Source organism: Callospermophilus lateralis, unplaced genomic scaffold (genome assembly GCF_048772815.1).
Source record: "Callospermophilus lateralis isolate mCalLat2 unplaced genomic scaffold, mCalLat2.hap1 Scaffold_82, whole genome shotgun sequence".
Taxonomy (NCBI): Eukaryota; Metazoa; Chordata; class Mammalia; order Rodentia; family Sciuridae; genus Callospermophilus; species Callospermophilus lateralis.
This window is the reverse complement of record NW_027516260.1, coordinates 6,277,981-6,294,876: the sequence shown is the minus strand read 5'-3', so window position 1 is coordinate 6,294,876 and position 16,896 is coordinate 6,277,981. Positions and strand designations below refer to the sequence as shown.

Genomic DNA, 16,896 nt, shown 5'->3' with positions numbered 1-16,896 from the left:
CTGTCACCATCACCTGCTTCGGAATGCAGCGCTGACCATAATTGTTCCTGGGCGAAAGGTCAACTGCCCCTGATGTGGGAGCAGGTCACAGAACCGTGCCTGGCTGTGAGGAGAGACGCCAGGGGTGAGACCCCCAGAGACCTGGGCGACCAGGACATGTTTTGGATCTCGTGGGGGGGGTCCTGGACGTCCTGCGGGGCCCTGACTGCAGCACTGGGATCTAGTCTGCCGTGGGAGGAGATCAGGTGGTGAATGCTGGGCACCGGGGCCTTTGGCCTGCCAATTCCTGTTCTTCTGCATGTTGTTTGGTTTCAATAAAGTCACAGAGCTCTGCTTTGTGCTCTGCGTGGTCTTCCCTTGGCAGTCCTTACGGGCCCAAGGAGTCCCCAGTGTCTGAGCCAGGCCCCATCCTACCCGGGGCCAGGAGGGGACACAGTTCAGGGCGCTGGCTCAGCCTCACGTGGGCAGTTCGTGCCACAGGGGTTCAGCCATGCTGTGAGTCAAGCCCACATGCAGATGGCCACCTAAACCAGGAGGCCCTGAGTTCGACGTGAGCGTGTCTCACAACTACGTGCCCCAGAAAGTACAGCAACCTAGGGGCAGACCAGGTGTGAAGGGAGTAGGGGTGAGATGGGCACACGTTTCCGCCCTGGGGGCTCTGCACAGGTGAGGCGGCAGCCTGGGGATCAGGAGCCTGGTGCAGGGGATGCTGGGGGTGTGGCTGCCTCCTCCTGCAGGGGACGGTCTGGAGTGTCCCAGCTCCTCTGCTGGCCGTCCCAGGCTGGATGGTCAGGGGGGCATGACCCCAGGGCTTCCTGCTGGGTCAGTAAAGGCAGCAGTGGGGCCTGTCATCCAGCATTCAGGGCCGCCTCTCATGCCCGTTCCAGCAGCGTCTGGGTCTTGGATCAGGAAGGTTTCTGATGCCAGTGCTGGAGAAGAGGCCACCACTCTCCCTGAGGCGCCCTGCCACCCTAGGAGCTCTTGGTGACTGGGAGCCCATGGGCCACCTGCACCTGGTCCTGGTCCCAGGCAGCCTCAGCAGGGTCTCGGAGCCTCTGGTTGAGTGGTGCTGCGGCAGCTCGCGGATCTGAAGGGGCAGCCCTGCCCCTGAGCTTCCCCCAGCTATTCTTAAACACCTCATCACAAATTAGGGTGAGGGAGATCAAATCCAACACATTCCCCAAAGTGACAGGACTGCCCTGTGACCAGCAATCCCACTCCTAAGCCTAGACCCTAAAGAGCTGGAGACACTATGGGCGAGCTCACAGCAACACCATCCATGGTGACCGGCCCGAGGGGGAATCTGCTCTCTGCCATCCAGGAATGGGTGGCCAGTGTGGCATTTTGGCCTCAGAACAGTACTCAGCCATAGGAGGAAGGGAGAAGGGCCCGGGCCACACACAGACCCACCTCCACAGCATGCTGAGCGCAAGAAGCCCGTCACCAGAGAAGGAATACTGTGAGCTGTTGGGGTGCAAGACTCAGAATGGGCAAATCCAGAGCAGAGGGGCGGCTCCCGGGGGCTAGACAGGGCTTGGGGCTTCCCTCCTAGGTGAAAGAAGCAATCAGAAGCCAGGTAGCCAGCTCGGTGGCACGTCTGTGGATTCACTAAGTACTACTACATTTCACTTCAAATGGTTGTTACTTGAAATTCACCTGGATTTTAAACAATCAGCTGCAAAGGTTCAGCACAGGGGGCCAGAGCAGGCACACCTGGGCTCCCTTCACAGAGCACTGCTCTGAGACCCCGCTGCAGTGCCTCCCCTCCAGAGCAAAGCAGCCATTGCCACCCAGCCACACCCCAGCACAGGGCCACCTTCTCTTCACTCTGAAGCTGCCACAGAGGATCAAGCTCCTTTGCATCTCGGCCTGGGAAGGCTGCTCAGGGGGAGGCTCTAAATAGCACTAGAACCCTGCAGCTTTTCACAGGTCCACCGGGAGCCCCGTGTCTCATCAGGGGGGCTGTTGCTCTCCCCGTGAAGGCAAACCTGAAGTGGGCCTGTAAGGGACCAGGTCCCGGGGCCTGGACACAGTGAGGGACAGACAGGGCTGGGGGGGAGGTCTGGGGTGGGGCGAAGAAGCATGAGAGATGCTCGGGGTGTGCAGAGTCCATCCCCAGGCCCATTCCAGAAAGATCTAAAGAGAGCCTGCCGTGCTGGCAGCTCCTGGCCCTGGGAAAGGCGAAGGTGGCACTGCAGGCCACGGGACTCTGTGTGCTCTCACCCCACCATGGCTCCTTCAATTGCAGCCAGTAGCTCCTGCCTGTTGGGCAGGGTCCTGTGTCCTATGTGTCCAGTTATCTCTGGGAGCCTGGAGGTTGGTCCTGGACACCTCTCTCTTGCTTAAGTGGACCGGAGCCAATGATCAGCATCAGCACTGGCTCCCATGTTGCCAGCCAAAGTCTGGCCTGATGCTCCTGCTGGCCACAGAGGCCAGCCCTGGCTGTCCTGCTCCAGGAGGACTGCTGAGCTGCAGCCTCCTTCCCAGGGCCTGGGGGATCCTCTGTGGTTGAGCTTTCAGTTCTGCGATGGCACTTGGACTCTGAGACCCAGACCCAGGGCACATGGTCACCCTTAGATTCCATGTCTGACACTTCAAAGGAGGCCAGGACAGGAGGACTGGGGTCCACATTCAGACCATCTCCCTGGGTCATGGTCACAGCTCAGCTGACCAAGCAGGTGTGAGTCAGTTTTCCACATATCTTTGAACTATGTATCTCAGGTCAGAACCAGATGCCTTGACATGTCTGTAATCCCAGCAACTCAGGAAGCTGAAGCAGGAGGATTTCCTAGTACAAGGCCAGCCTCGGCAACTTGAGATGTGAAGTTTTGTGATCCTGAAGTGAGGCCTTTTTCTAATGTCATTCAGCCTTCATGTGACCCGGGTGACTATGGAGGCTTCAGTGTTGGACTCCTGGCACGTCCCTCCCAGGTTGGAGGCTTCCAGAGGTCAATCTTGAGAGAAGTCTGTGGTCCTGGATATTTGTGTCCCCCGCATCTCAGCAGTCCAGAGCTCAGGCCTCCTGGGTCAGGAGCCCACCGCATCCATCTGCTCCCGCCAGCTTCAGTGCCTGGCTCAGCTGGGACTGCCCCAGTGTCTGAGACTGTCCTCTGGTTGATTTCCCCTCTCCATCTGGAAAGCTGTGCAGGTTTTAACTTGTTTGATTGATGTCATTGTCTGTCCAGCTGCCTCTCAGATCTGGGGGCTTTGGGGAACAGGATTGGGAAAGTTCTACAACCTGGACCCAGAGACGGGAACATTCGCCACAGCACCAAGAGGAGCATCTCCTGGAAGAGCAGAGTGGACTTGGCTCTGGCCAGCACGTCCTCCCCACCTCCTTCCCTCAGGCTGTGGGAGGGCCCCCAGGAGGCCAACACCAGTAGGCTGGCCATTTCTGCACAAGGTGGTCCCTGCTCTGCGGTCTGTCGTGGGCAGTGCAGCCGAGCTGTCCCCTCAGTCTTGCTCTCACTGGTCATCTTTCCAATGTCCACCACAGACCGTTCTGTGTACCTGCCCCCGTGCCCAGCAGCTGGATGGACTCCAGTCTCTGAGCAACAGCAGAGGCAGGTCCTGGACAAGGTGTCCTCTGTGACAAGGCCGAAGGCTAGATGGGCCCCTCCAAAGCCACCCACGAACCAGCCTCTGCCTGCAGCTCTCTTTAAGGATCCAGAAGCCCAGGTGGAAAGAGTCTTTATCTTCTATTGGCTTATCTTCCATTAGGCTCAGAGCAGTGCTTCCGGAGCCGCGTTTGTGGAAATGGGCCTCACGGTGATGACTTAGGATTTAGTGGGACACAAGTGGATGAGGTGTGCCAGGTGACTTGTGCAGAGCACAGCCGGTGTGGGGGGTCCTATGGGTACAGTCCAAGCCAGCATTCCCCAGCCAGCCTCGGGTACCACTGGCCATGTCTGGGCACACACAGGCCCAGGCCAAGGTCATCTGAATAGGCAAGGCTTCCCAGCTGACCCTCCGCACCAGCACCTTCAGGCCTGAGCTCCTTCCCTCCTTGCCCCTCCCTGTCCCTTCCTTCCCTGCCCTAGCTCTCCGGGCAGCCCACATCCCCCATGTCCATAGAGTCTGTTCAGCATCCACCCTTAATGTCCTGAATGTCCATCCTTCCTGTGGGATACAAATAGACAGACATTGCCCTGTGGCTGATGGCTCTGTCATGAACAAGGGACAAGGGACCGTGGCCACACCAGAAGCACAGGGCATGGCCAGTTGCCTTGGACCAGTGTTGTCCTGGACCACATGTGTCCAGTCCATGACTCTTTGGGCTCCTGTCAGGCTTGGATGTCTAAGTGCTAGCCCTAGGCAGGCAGGGCCCCTGGAGGCTTCTGTGTGTGACCTGAGCACTCTCCAGGATAGCAAGCTGAACAGTGAGGCCTAGATCACCTGCCCCAGAAGACAGGGTGGGACAGGTCTCTGTGGTGGGTACAGCAGGGCTTCCTGCTGTGCGGGAGATGGACCCTCCTGCACCAAGTGCCTGGGGGGCAGAGGGATCTTGGGGTCTCAGGTTCCCTGTGGCTGGCCCTGTACTCTCAGACCAGAAGCCCTTTGCTCCCTGCTGACTGACGGCAGAGTCTAGGTGGGGTCTTGAGGAGTTGTGGGGGGGGCCATGGATTTCCAGGGTGCTTGGGAGGTCAGATGGCTTCGTGCAGAGGCAGGGGTGGCACAGAGGAGGAGGTGAGAGGTGGGCAGGGAAGCCACTCTGGCCAGGCTAAGTTGCGTGGGGCCTGGGGCTGAGGTCTGAGCAGAAGGAAGCTCCTGGGTTACCTTCCTTCTCTCAGGTGCAGGGACTGCAGGCCTCTAGGGTGTCAGGAGGGATGGATAAGCACCTCCCCAAGGTCCTTCTCCTGGACATTGGGGTTCCCTTCTCCTGCTCACACCAACTGGGCCATTTGCATGGGCCACGTGGTTCACCTCACCAGGAATCATGCACCTCTAGGTGGGTAGGTGAGATATGGAAGGGCTGAGCCCCACTAAGATCCCACGCATGGTGCAGAACAGCCCAAAGATTGGTCCCCCCCCACCCGCCTGTCTCCAACCCTGGCATCCCGCCAAGAGCAGCACTGTGAAGACCAGGAAGGGCCACCAAGGAGACCCAGAGCTGGACACTCTGCTGTCTTTGGCGTTGTATTTCTTCCCTGAACTGTGGGTGGAGCTGCAATGCACCTGGGGTCCTGATAGGGTGGGAGGCTGCCTTACCCGGCAAGAATAATCAGAGAAGAAGAGATTATTTATTTATTTTTAATTTTCATTTGTTCTTTTTAGACATGCCTGACAATAGAGTGTTTCTCAACATGTTACACATACGTGCAGTGTGACTCACTCTAGTGGGATTCGTTCTGGCAGTTGTACGTGATGTGCCATCTCACTGGTCGTGTATTCACATTCGGGCATGGGAAAGTGAGGTCCGTTCATTCTACTGTCTCTCCTGTTCCCACCCCTCTCCCTTCCCTTCATTCCCCTTTTGTGTAATCAAGGAATGATTCCATTCCTTGGGGCTGGAGGTGAGGTGGGACATCATGGTGGAAGATTGTGATGGAGGAAACCAGTTGGGAACATGGCACCAAGGAGCTAAGCTCAGCTCACAAAACACAAACTCCCCTCTCTGCCTTACTGTGTATTAACATCTGTGCATCAGAACATTCAGCCTCTGATTCTGGGGGGTTGGCTTATTTCACTTAGCATCGATGCAGGACAGGTGAAGTTGGACACCTGAGGAATTAGCAGGAAGCAGGTTTACTGGCTGCATCGGCTTGTCCAGAGTATAGTTTGTGCCAGAAATTCTCCTCTGGATCCTGAATCTAGAAATTCTTTGAACTTTATACTAGGGTGGGGGTTACATTTTTGCAGAACTCTACATAAAAGTAATTTTTCCCCCTGAAAACTTGGCATTTGCAAACAAAGAGGAAGCTATAAACCACAATACCCTCTGCAGAAGATTTTGCTGATAGCTTTAAGTATGGTAAGGGTCTTCTGGCAGGGGGGTGGGTCTCTGGTCTGCTTCAGCATGATGGTCTTCAGCTCCACCCATTTAGCGACAAATGCCATAATTTCATTCTTCCCTGTGGCTGAGTAATATTCCATTGTGTACATGTACCACATTTTCTTTATCCATTTATCTATTAAAGGCCTCTGAGGCTGGTTTCATAGTTCAGCTACGGAATATGTGAATTGAGCTGCTATAAACATTGATGTGGCTGCATCACTGTGGTATGCTGATTTTAAGTCTTTTGGGTATATGCTGAGGAGTGGGATAGCTGGGTCAAACAGTGGCTCCATTCTAAGTTTTCTGAGGAATCTCCATATTGCTTTCCAGAGTGGTTGTACCAATTTGCAGTCCCACCAGCAATGTATGAGTGTGCCTTTTTCCCACATCCTCACCAACATTTATTGTTACTTGTATTCTTGATAATTGCCATTCTGACTGGTGTGAGATGAAATCTCAGTATAGTTTTTTTAAAACATTTATTTTTTTAGTTGTAGGTGGAAAATACCTTAATTTCATTTTCATGAAGTGCTTAGGATCGAACCCAGTGCCCCGCATGTGATAGGCGAGACTCTACCACGGAGCCACAACCCTAACCCCCTCAGTGTAGTTTTAATTTGCATTTCTCTAATTGATAGAAATATTTAACATTTTTTCATATATTTGTGGACTGATTGTATTTCTTCTTCTGTGAAGTGTCTGTTCAGATCGTTTGCCCATTTATTGATTTGGTTATTTGTGTTTTTGTTGCTGTTGTTGTTGTTGGTTGGTTTGTTTTGGTATTAAGTTTTTTGAGTTCTTTATATATCCTGGAGATCAATGCTCTATCTGAGGTTATGAGGCAAATGGCAAAGATTTTTTTTTTCCATTCTGTGGGCTCTCTTCACATTCTTGTTTCCTTTGCTGTGAAGAAGTTTTTTTAGTTTGATTCCATCCCATTTATTGATTCTTGATTTTGCTTCTTGCACTTTAGGAGTCTTGTTGAGGAAGTCAGTTCCTAAGCCAATGCAGTGGAGAGTAGGGCCTACTTTTTGATCTAGTAGGCACAGGGTCTCTGGCCTAATGCCTGGGTTCTTAATCCACTTTGAACTGAGTTTTGGGTGAGAGAGGGGAGTTAAATTTCATTCTGTTATACATGGATCTCCAGTTTTCCCAGCACCATTTGTTGAAGAGGCTATCTTTTCTCCAAGTATGTTTTTGGTGCCTTTGTCTAGTATGAGATAACTGTACTTATGTGGGCTTGTCTGTGTGTCTTCTATTCTGTACCATTGGTCTTCACGTCTGGTTTGGTGCCAATAGCATGCAGTTTTTGTTACTATAGCTCTGTAATATAATTTAAGGCCTGGCAATGTGATGCTTCCTGCTTCACTTTCCTCGCTAAGGATTGCTTTGGCTATTCTGGACCTTTTATTTTTCCAAATGAATTTCAAAACTGCTTTTTCTATTTCTATGAGGAATGTCACTGGAATTTTAATAAGAATCACATTAAAATCTGTATAGCACTTTTAGTAGTATGTCCATTGTGACAATATTAATTCTTCCTATCCAAGAACATGGGAGAACTTTTCATCTTCTAAGGAGTTCTTCAATTTCGTTCTTTAGTGTTCTGTAGTTTTCATTGTAGAGGCCTTTCACTTTTTTTTGTTAGATTGATTCCCAAATGTTTATTATTTTTAGGCTATTTTGAAAGGGATAGTTTTTGTAATTTCTCTTTCAGTTGATTCATCACTGATATAAAGGAATGCAATTGATTTATGGGTGTTAATCTTACATCCTGCTAAGGAAAATTCTTGGGGGAGCTCACAACTTCAGAAGTCTCAGTCGGTAGAAGGCTGGCTTCATTCCTTGGGGCTGGAGGTGAGGCAGGACATCATGGTGGAAGATTGTGGTGGAGGAAAACAGTTGGGAACATGGCACCAAGGAGCTAAACTCAGCTCACGAAACATAAACTTCAAGGGCATACCCGTGGAACCCAGCTCCACCAGCCACACCCCTCCTCTCACCACCCAGTCACTCCCCATCAGGGAATTAATGCACACAGAGTGGTTAAGGCTCTCATGACCCAGTCATCTCACCTCTAAACTTTCTTTCATTGTCTCACACATGGGCTTTTGGGGGATACCTCACATTCAAACCCTAACAGAGGCCAAGCTATGACCTCTCTGCTCCAACCACAGAAGAGGGATGAATACATGGGAGAAGGCAGAGTTCATCCACAGAAGCATGCCCAGAAATAGCCTGGGGACGATGGCTGTGCACATGAAGCTCTCCTGGGGCCTGGCAGAGTGGAATTGCAAACTCCTCCCAGCAGAGGACACTGAGCACACACCTGAGCCCAAAGCCCAGTGTCTGGGAGCCACAGTGATAGGCAGAGCTGCTCCCAACCTCACCCCAATCTACTGGAGTGTGGATTCACAAAATGATGGAGAAGGAGTCATTGGAGATATTTGATGTCAAGGATGCTTTGGAGTGTTGGGAAAGAGGAAGAAGAACTCCATGCTCACTGGGGATGGAAAACCATGAAGCAGAAAGTGGCGTCCTCAGCATGAGTCCCCAATCCAGCCCAGCCCCAGCTGGGCCACCCCCAGCGACATCCCTCCTGCACGTGCTCCGAGCCAGGTCTGAAGTCCCTGGAGCTCCCTGGAGAGCTGTAGGCCGACCTCTGCTGGTCTCCACGGTTTCTGGAGAGAATCCAGCAGTCATTGGTTCCTTGTTCCGCTTGTTTAGTTCTGTTTTATTCCGATGGCTTTACTACCACTTCTGTCTTCAGGTCTTTGCTGAGGTGCAGAGGGGTGGTTCTCCTGCCTGCGACCTGCTGAGGTTCTTGACTTGTTCACCAGTTCTGAGAAGTTTCCAGTCACACCTCAGATACTGGTTCTGTCCGCTTTCTCTCCTCTTCTCTGGGGCTCCAGTGCAAGACAGCCGGACGACGGGGCCCCATCTCCCTGCTTGCCTGTGTCTCTATTCTTCTCCTTGTCTCTCGGAGCTCGGATCACTCTATTGACCAACCTTTGAGTCAACTGATTCTTCTGTATGGTTTCTTAATCTTAGACATTGTATTTTTAAAGTTATAGAAAGACTCTTGGACTCTTTTATTAGAAAATCCCGTCCTCTTTGACCGAGTGTGGAGCACCTGCCTCTGAAGAACCAGGGGCTGAAGCCAAGGCCGGGCCTCGTGCCTGCCAGGGGGTCCACCACTGGGCGGCACCCCACTGGGCTGGGTTCCTTTGATGGAACTGGTTTCTGTGAAGGTCCTATAGATGAGATGTCAGGGTAAGGGGCCGGTCTGAGACAGGAGTGCAGCCAGCATCTGCTGCCAGGACACCTGAAAGGGGATATTGGAGGGACAGGGCAGGGCACATGACAGTCACTTTGGAGTCAACACTACTGACTGCAGAGTGATCATGGCCCCTTGGTGATCCATTCCAGGCCTGAGGAGATGGCGTGAGTCCTAAGAACATGTGATCTTCTCCCAGGACAGATAGGGACTCTCAGCTCCTTCAGGACTTGGAGTCTATGCAAGATACTCTTGTGTCCACTCTCAGAAGCAGGCTCCAGCCTTCTCTAAGTCCAGTGAGGATGACTGCATGGACTTCCCTAGGCCCTCTACATCCACCTGAGCAACAGGAAAGCCAGGTTCACATGCTCCTGTGGGCTGGGACAGTGGCGACCCTCCAGAGGCAGGTAGGTTGGGACAGTGGTGTGGCCCTCCACCCAAAGCCAAAGTGGCTGCCCAGCAGTCACTTCAGCAGCCATAATGTTCCCCTCCATTGTCCCTTCAACCCAAGCATGAGTACCACCTTGCCTTCCCTTGACCTTGGTCGCAACCCCCACTTGAGCCCTCCAAGATGCTGCCCCCAGAGGTGCTCTTGGTTTATTGTTCCAAGTGGAGGATGACAAGGCTTGAGGGTTCCACCCTCAGCCTCTGCCCCTCCTGCCCCCACTCCACAGTACACTCCTCAAGCCTCCTCCTGGGCAGTGTGCCACCTGCATATGGATGACACGGAGGGATAGTGGCACCGCTCAGCTCTGCAGGCAGTAAAAGTGACAACTCCAGAGGAGACAGCACATTCAGTATGCACCTGGAGAAGAGAGCTAAGAATAGAGGGAGGGGCTAGGTGGCCAGGGAAGACTGCTGTTGCAGAGAGGCACTGGAGGCCCAACAGGCAGCAACTGACCACCGACTGCCCACACCCTGGCAGCTGGCCTACAGTCAGAGGTGGAGTCCCAGGAGGATAGAGAGTGGGCACCAGCGGTTGGCCCAGGGCAAAGGGGCCTCATTTCAAAGTGACATCCTCCCACATCCAAGGCCTTGCTTCTTCCCAGTGTCACCTTTGTGGGTTCTGCTAAAGTGTGAAAGGCTGTGAACAAAGACCCTAGAGTCAGGAGGGCCAGGTAGAGGACTAGGTCAGGTCAGATGCAACCAGACCCCCTGAATCCCCAGACCTGCCTGGGTTGCTCATCCACAGAAACCTGCAAACCTGACACCCGGGGCTGGACCAGCCCTGCAAGCTCTCCGGGCAGCGCCTGGGCTAGACGACTCCACAGTCCCCACTCCACGCCTGCCTCTTTCAAGTCCCTGGCTTTCTGGGAAGGGGTTGAGGGTTCCTGGGGTGGCAGGTTGTTTCCCCCCCAGAGCCTGATTGACAGCGGAGAATCAGAGGTCACGAAGACTCAGCAGAGGCTGCAAGTGGAGGCTATGTGTGGCCGCTGCATCCTGGCTTCTCCACCCCGCACAGATCCAGGGCGGCGGGACCTGCCCATGCCCCCAGGTTGAGCCCAGCCACACCCTACCTGGCCGTGACCTTCCCTGCCCGGCACCCCGCTCCCTTTGCGCCTGTGATCTTTCAATGCGCTGGGTTATTAATTACCACGAGCTGGCGCTGGGCCATGGAGCATTCCCAGCTGGCAACCGGGCAGGTGGTGGCGGCCAGGGGCCGGGCGCGGCGCCGCTCTCCCCTTAGAGAGGGCGGGCATCTCCCTCCTTTGCATGGAAGCCCAGGAGGCCACGGATCTTCCGCCCCTCCGCGCCCCTGGCTGGGACAGCGCAGAAGTTCCCGGAGCCCACTTTTCCGCGAAGTGGTTGGAGACTTGTGGGGAGCGACCAGATGCCAGGAGAGGTGGCTGTCCCGAGCGACCCCAGGCTGGGTCGACAGATCTGATGGCTCCGTGACCATCCGAGTGCCGCGGCAGGTGGGTGCAGCGCGGGTGGCTGGGGTGCACGGTGCTCCTGGCGCAGTCCCGAGAGCTCCTGCTGCCCCGAGACTGGCATTGTGGCTCCCAGAGGGAACGCGAGGTCCCTGGAGACGCAGGTCTTGATCCTCAAGGGACCGATGGAAGACCCTGAGCCCCTGCACGCCCCCGACTTGGTGCGGGCTTCCTGGCGGTCCTGTCCCTGGGCCCTAGGCCCGGGTTCTGCCTGTTACAAAAATCCACAGGTGAACCAGATGTCTGCTAATGTTTGAAAAATAGTGACCTAACACAACCTCTCTGGTCACTTTCTAAATTTTCTTATTAGCTTCTCTAAAGTTTTTTTTTTAATTCTTAGATGCTCCAGAAATTAAACAGAGGCTGTTCTTACTAGGTTACTACCCCTCAACCTAATTTATTTTAGGGTACTGTGTATGAATGAGTTCTCACTATATCCAATAAGGTTCTTAATATGTCAAGTGCACAATAAATGGAAAATAATTAAAATTGATGATACAGTAAGAACTTGTTTAATGAGTGGGAGTTCAAAGAAGAAGAAAAAGAATTCAATCTATTTGGTTTCAAATTTATTTTGTTTGCTGTCTACTTTTGAGCAAATTCATTTGCTTGCTACCCGCAAAATATTGTCATGAAATATATTTTGAAAACATGGATTCTTAGGCCTTTTCCCTGCATTTTTACATAGTTATATCCAACACTTATTTATTTTCCTAAGAGATCCTTTCTCACTTTTGTCTAGAACTTCAATAGTTTCCCAGGAAGCTAGGAGCATACTTTTGAAATTAATCATCTAATCATCTAAATAATTGAAGGCTAATAACAGAGTTAGGAAATTTACCAATTGAAAATAATTTTTAGAAAATGTAGCTTGCTATCTTGTTTTGAGATTAGTTTTGTCAGACAAATGTTAATGGATAAAAAAATCACTCACTGTACATAATTAAAATATTTGGGGAAAAATAGCTGCAAATAAAACCTATAAAATGTCAGATTTTAAATGTAACTTAATCCTGTGGCTTTGCTTGTTTGTTGAATGTTCGTTAAATTGAGATATTATTTATACAATTCTGTTTTAAAACATTAATTCACTGTGTGAAATATTTGATTATCTTAATTCTTATCGCTAACCAATATTCCTTGTTATTCTAGAAAAAGTAGATGAAACTGAAAAGAATGACAATTACAAGCAAATAAAAATTATAGGAAACTTTTTTTGCACTGAAATCCACTTCAAAGCTCCTATACCTTGGTAAATGAAAGGAATGGAAGTTCTTAGTGTATATTTGTGGAACTAGTTAATTTGGACTTCTCATATACTCAGGAGAAATTCTAAAATAAGAATTGAGGTAACACTTTGTACTACCTAAAATAATACTTAAGACAGCGATGGGAAACTACAACTTATTGTTGACTTTTGTTTTACTCATGTCTGAAAGTTTTCTGTATATTTTGTCATTTTATAATAGCATTAGTCATTGAAGTACGTTAGTTATTTCTTTTTTCCCCTGTAGTTCATAGATTTGTCAAAAAAAGTACATAGATGTGTGTATGAAATAATATCATTCACTGCTGGAAAGTATTCTATGAAGACTTTCTGCTGCTTTTCAACTAGTGAAGAGAAACCAGTTTGCTGTTTAATTCTCTAAGATGCTAGATAGGCATTACCTGAGGAGAAGGAGTGATGTAGAGTGGAAATGCTAACTCGCTGGGTGACTGAAAGACAAATAAACATAATGTCTCTTTTGACTCAGTTTCCACATGTGAAAAATAAGAGATTTTCTCTTGGACTATGTTGATGAGCCTTCTATCTTTACAGCCTATGCATTTACTTCTTTGACCACATTAATTAAAGATGTTCCTACTGTGTTTCCTGACACCCAGATTTTTCAGAGTTTTTCTCCCTCATGACACACTCTCTCAGAGTGTTTGTGATCATGTGTACCAGTTTGACCCTATGCCTCTTAGGAGACTCTTGAATGAACTTAAGCCATAAATTGATAACAGTGCTGCTGAGTCCCATTTTAACATCAAAAAAAGTCTTTTTTAATTTTTATCTCTAGAAGCTTCTTTTGAGAATATTTTCAGAAAAAAAAACACTATGGCTTCCTTTGGAGTTGGTATTACAGATGAGAAAATTTTCAAAATATAAAAATTGCAGCAGATACTTTGTATAGAAACAGGATGGAAGAGAAAATTTTGAGGGAACAGTTCTGATGCATCTCAACTTGAGTTCTGAATGCATTTTATATGGATATTGTTACATTTGCTGCTTACAGAACCAAGTATGTTTCTATAAAGCCAAAAAGAAACATCATGATAGATTTTCCTTTTAAAAAAATAGATGTTGACAAAACTTAGAAATATTTACTTCTCTTTTTACACATCCTCAAAGCTATGAACAAAAGAAACTTGAATTCAAGTAAATCTGTGCCATATTTTCCTTAGGAACAAAAAATCACTTTGGGGGCACACTGCAGAGCCAGCTTCTGCACTGGCCTCTGCGGCCCTGTGTTCTGGAAAGAAAATTGAGTCAGAAACCTAACTCGAGGGGCAGCCCTACCCCTCTAGCCGAGTTCCTGTCGCTTTCCTCCTGCCAGGCACTACCTTTCTCGTGGGACTTAGTGCATTCAAGTGCCCAGTGGTCTGGGCCGCCAGTGGGATGGTCGATGAGGCCCAAGCACTCCGGGTGAAGGAAACTGGGGCACTTTGACCCTTCATGGCCATCCTCCCCCACCTCCAAACAAAAAGCCTGGAGTGTTTAGCAGGCTGCTCAAGTTCCGACATGTTACAAGACTATCGAGAGACTGTCATTGGAGGAGCTAAGTCCTGACTGTCTACAGCTGAGGCCATTTAAACCATTCATTTTCCTGATTGAAGATAGACACCCATGGTCACGATATGTGGCAAATTTTATGTACTGATCCAGTCCATTGTGCAATACAAGCATATCTGTTTCTACTGATGGTGCTGTAAGCACCTCACAGATTCCAGCTTCGGAACAAGAAACCCTGGTTTGACCAAAGCCATTGCTTTTGAAGTTGTTAAAGTCTGTTGATGAACAAAAAGACACACCATGAAAGAGAACCATCAGATGCCAGCACATTAGTGAGTGAGAACAGGTGTCACCTTGAAGGTGGGAGTGTATCAGAAGGGCCTTATGCTAGAACTACAGGGAGAGAAGACTTCATCTTCCTGTTTGGTTTCTAGACCAACTACCTCATCTAAAAGGAGAGCAATTTGTGAGACAGAAGAAAATTTATATGAATTATCTGGTGAATGACAAAAGCACCACAAATCTGATAGTATTTTCCTTTCCTTTGATGAAAGCCTGGCTCTGTGTGTAGAAAGGGAAATATGTTGTGAAGGAATCAGTAGAAGTGAATCAGTAGTGATTCCATCAAATATGAAAATTGAAGATGGTGTGAGTGAACATTCCAGTGATTGGTTGGATCAGGATTCAGTTTCAGATCAATTTAGTGTAGAATTTGAAGTTGAATCTCTTGATTCAGAGGATTATAGCCTTAGTGAAGAAGGACAAGAACTCTCAGATGAAGATGATGTGGTGAATTGAGTTACTGTGTGTCAGGCAGGGGAAAGTGATACAGATTCATTTGAAGAAGATCCTGAAATTTCCTTAGCTGACTATTGGAAGTGTACTTCATGCAATGAAATGAATCCTCCCTTTCCACCACAATGCAATAGATGTTGGACCCTTCATGAGAACTGGCTTCCTGAATATAAAGGGGGAATTTCTGTGACATCCAAACTAGAAAGCTCAACACAGGCAGAAGAAGGCTTGGATATGCTGGAGGAAAAAAAAAAACTACAGCAAATGATTCCAAAGAATCATGTATTGAGGAAAATGATAAGACCACACAAGCTTCCAAGTCACAAGAAAGTGAGGACTATTCTCAACTATCAACTTCAAATAGCATTAGTTATCACAGTCAAGAAGATGTCAAAGAGTATGAGAAGGAAGAAATACAAGACAAAGAAAAAGGTGTGGAAACTGATTTTCTCCTTAATGTCATTGATCCATGTGTGATTTACCAAGGTTGACCTAAAAATGTTTATGGTAAATCAGGATATCTTATGTCATGCTTCACATGTGCAAAGAAGCTAAAGAAAAGGAATAAGTCCTGTCCAGTATGCAGACAACCAATTCAAATGATTGTGTTAACTTATTTCAACTAGCTGCCATGTCATAAAAATAGGATTATATATTTCTAGTTATAACCCTAAATATTTTGACCCTATGGATTTTATTTTTACTGACATTTATAAGGGAAAGAAACTCAAACTTTCTTCCTCTAGATTTCTTTGTAATATAATTTACCTACCTTGGCAGGAAACGTAGGTAATATGTATTCCCTTCTAGGAAAGATTCCCTTCTGTTTATATTTTATATATGTGTTTTAATAAAATTTACATTGAATATATAGCTCATTTTTTTACCCTCACCCCTAATTTTAAATAATTTCAACTCTCTTAAGTGAGAAGTACCTAATTTTCTTTTTCTTAAACATAAGGCATTTAAGTGTTACTTAGCACTTTTCATGTAAGGAGAAAAATATGTATAAGAAATATAATATTTATATTTTAGATACTCTGTGTTGGATGTGGTGATCCACACCTGTAATTACAGTAACTGAGACTGAAGCAGGAGGATTGAAAGTTCAAGGCCAGCCTCACCAACTTAGAAAGATTCTGTTTCAAAATTAAAAATAAAAAGGCTGCGGATGTAGCTCAGTGTTTAAGTACCTGTGTTCAGTCCCTGGCACCAAAAAATAATTTTAGATACTCTAAAAGTTTCTGATATTTTTCATAAGTTCTTTCATAAGTTGAGAGTTATATTTTGTGCTATGTAAATAAAAATGAATTTATTCTACAGCCTCTGTTATATGTAGTAAGGGGTATGTAGAAATGAGGTCAGTAAAATGTGGAATTGTCCTGAGAAAATTGTATTGTTTTCTATAAACTGAAAAGTGATTCTAAGACACTTTGAAATAAGTTTTTGGTCTAGGTTATATGGTTCTTAATAGTTTCCTAAGTTTCAGAATTTGGTTTAAGTCTTGTTTTAGAAACCAGTGAATTCAGGAGTTTGATAAACAACTGTTTATTAAAACTAACTGGAAAGGTTGTAAAAAATAACTTTTGGAATCTATTTTATATATTTTAACTTAGGTATTCGTGAATAGCTCTGTTAACTTCTTTGGGTATCAGGAGATCTGGTCTTCACCAAAGGCTTTAGAAAGACTAAATATCTACTCTGCTCTTTGTCTCTGCCTCTTAACAGAGAATATTTAGCTTGTGTTCTTTCCCAGGGGCAAAAAAGGGGCAGATACACTCTTAAGGTTCATCAATATTTGCAATGCAGACTGAGTTAGAAAGAAAATAATAAATGGATCTGTTTGCACCTCTGTTTTCCATAAAAGCTCTCTTCTTCCACCAAAACAAAACATCTTCTTGCAGGGAAGCACCATAAAAAAACAAGGCCTCAATTTGAAGTCAGAAGTAGATTCATATCCCAATTCTACCATCACCAAGCTATGTGATCTCAGGAAAGCACCTAATCTCACAGTTGTAAAAGTGATATAATACTTAACCTCTCGAGGTTGATAAAAAGTTTGAATGAAATAAAATACATTATGCTCTGGAAAATGTGTATAATTGAATGTATTTACCATCTC

General features: G+C 47.8%; 1 pseudogene; it reads left to right on the top strand.

Annotated features, from left to right (window-relative positions):
• The first annotated feature begins 13,988 nt into the window (after positions 1-13,988).
• Positions 13,989-15,400, top strand: LOC143641003 (E3 ubiquitin-protein ligase Mdm2-like; annotated as a pseudogene).
• The last annotated feature ends 1,496 nt before the right edge of the window (positions 15,401-16,896 follow it).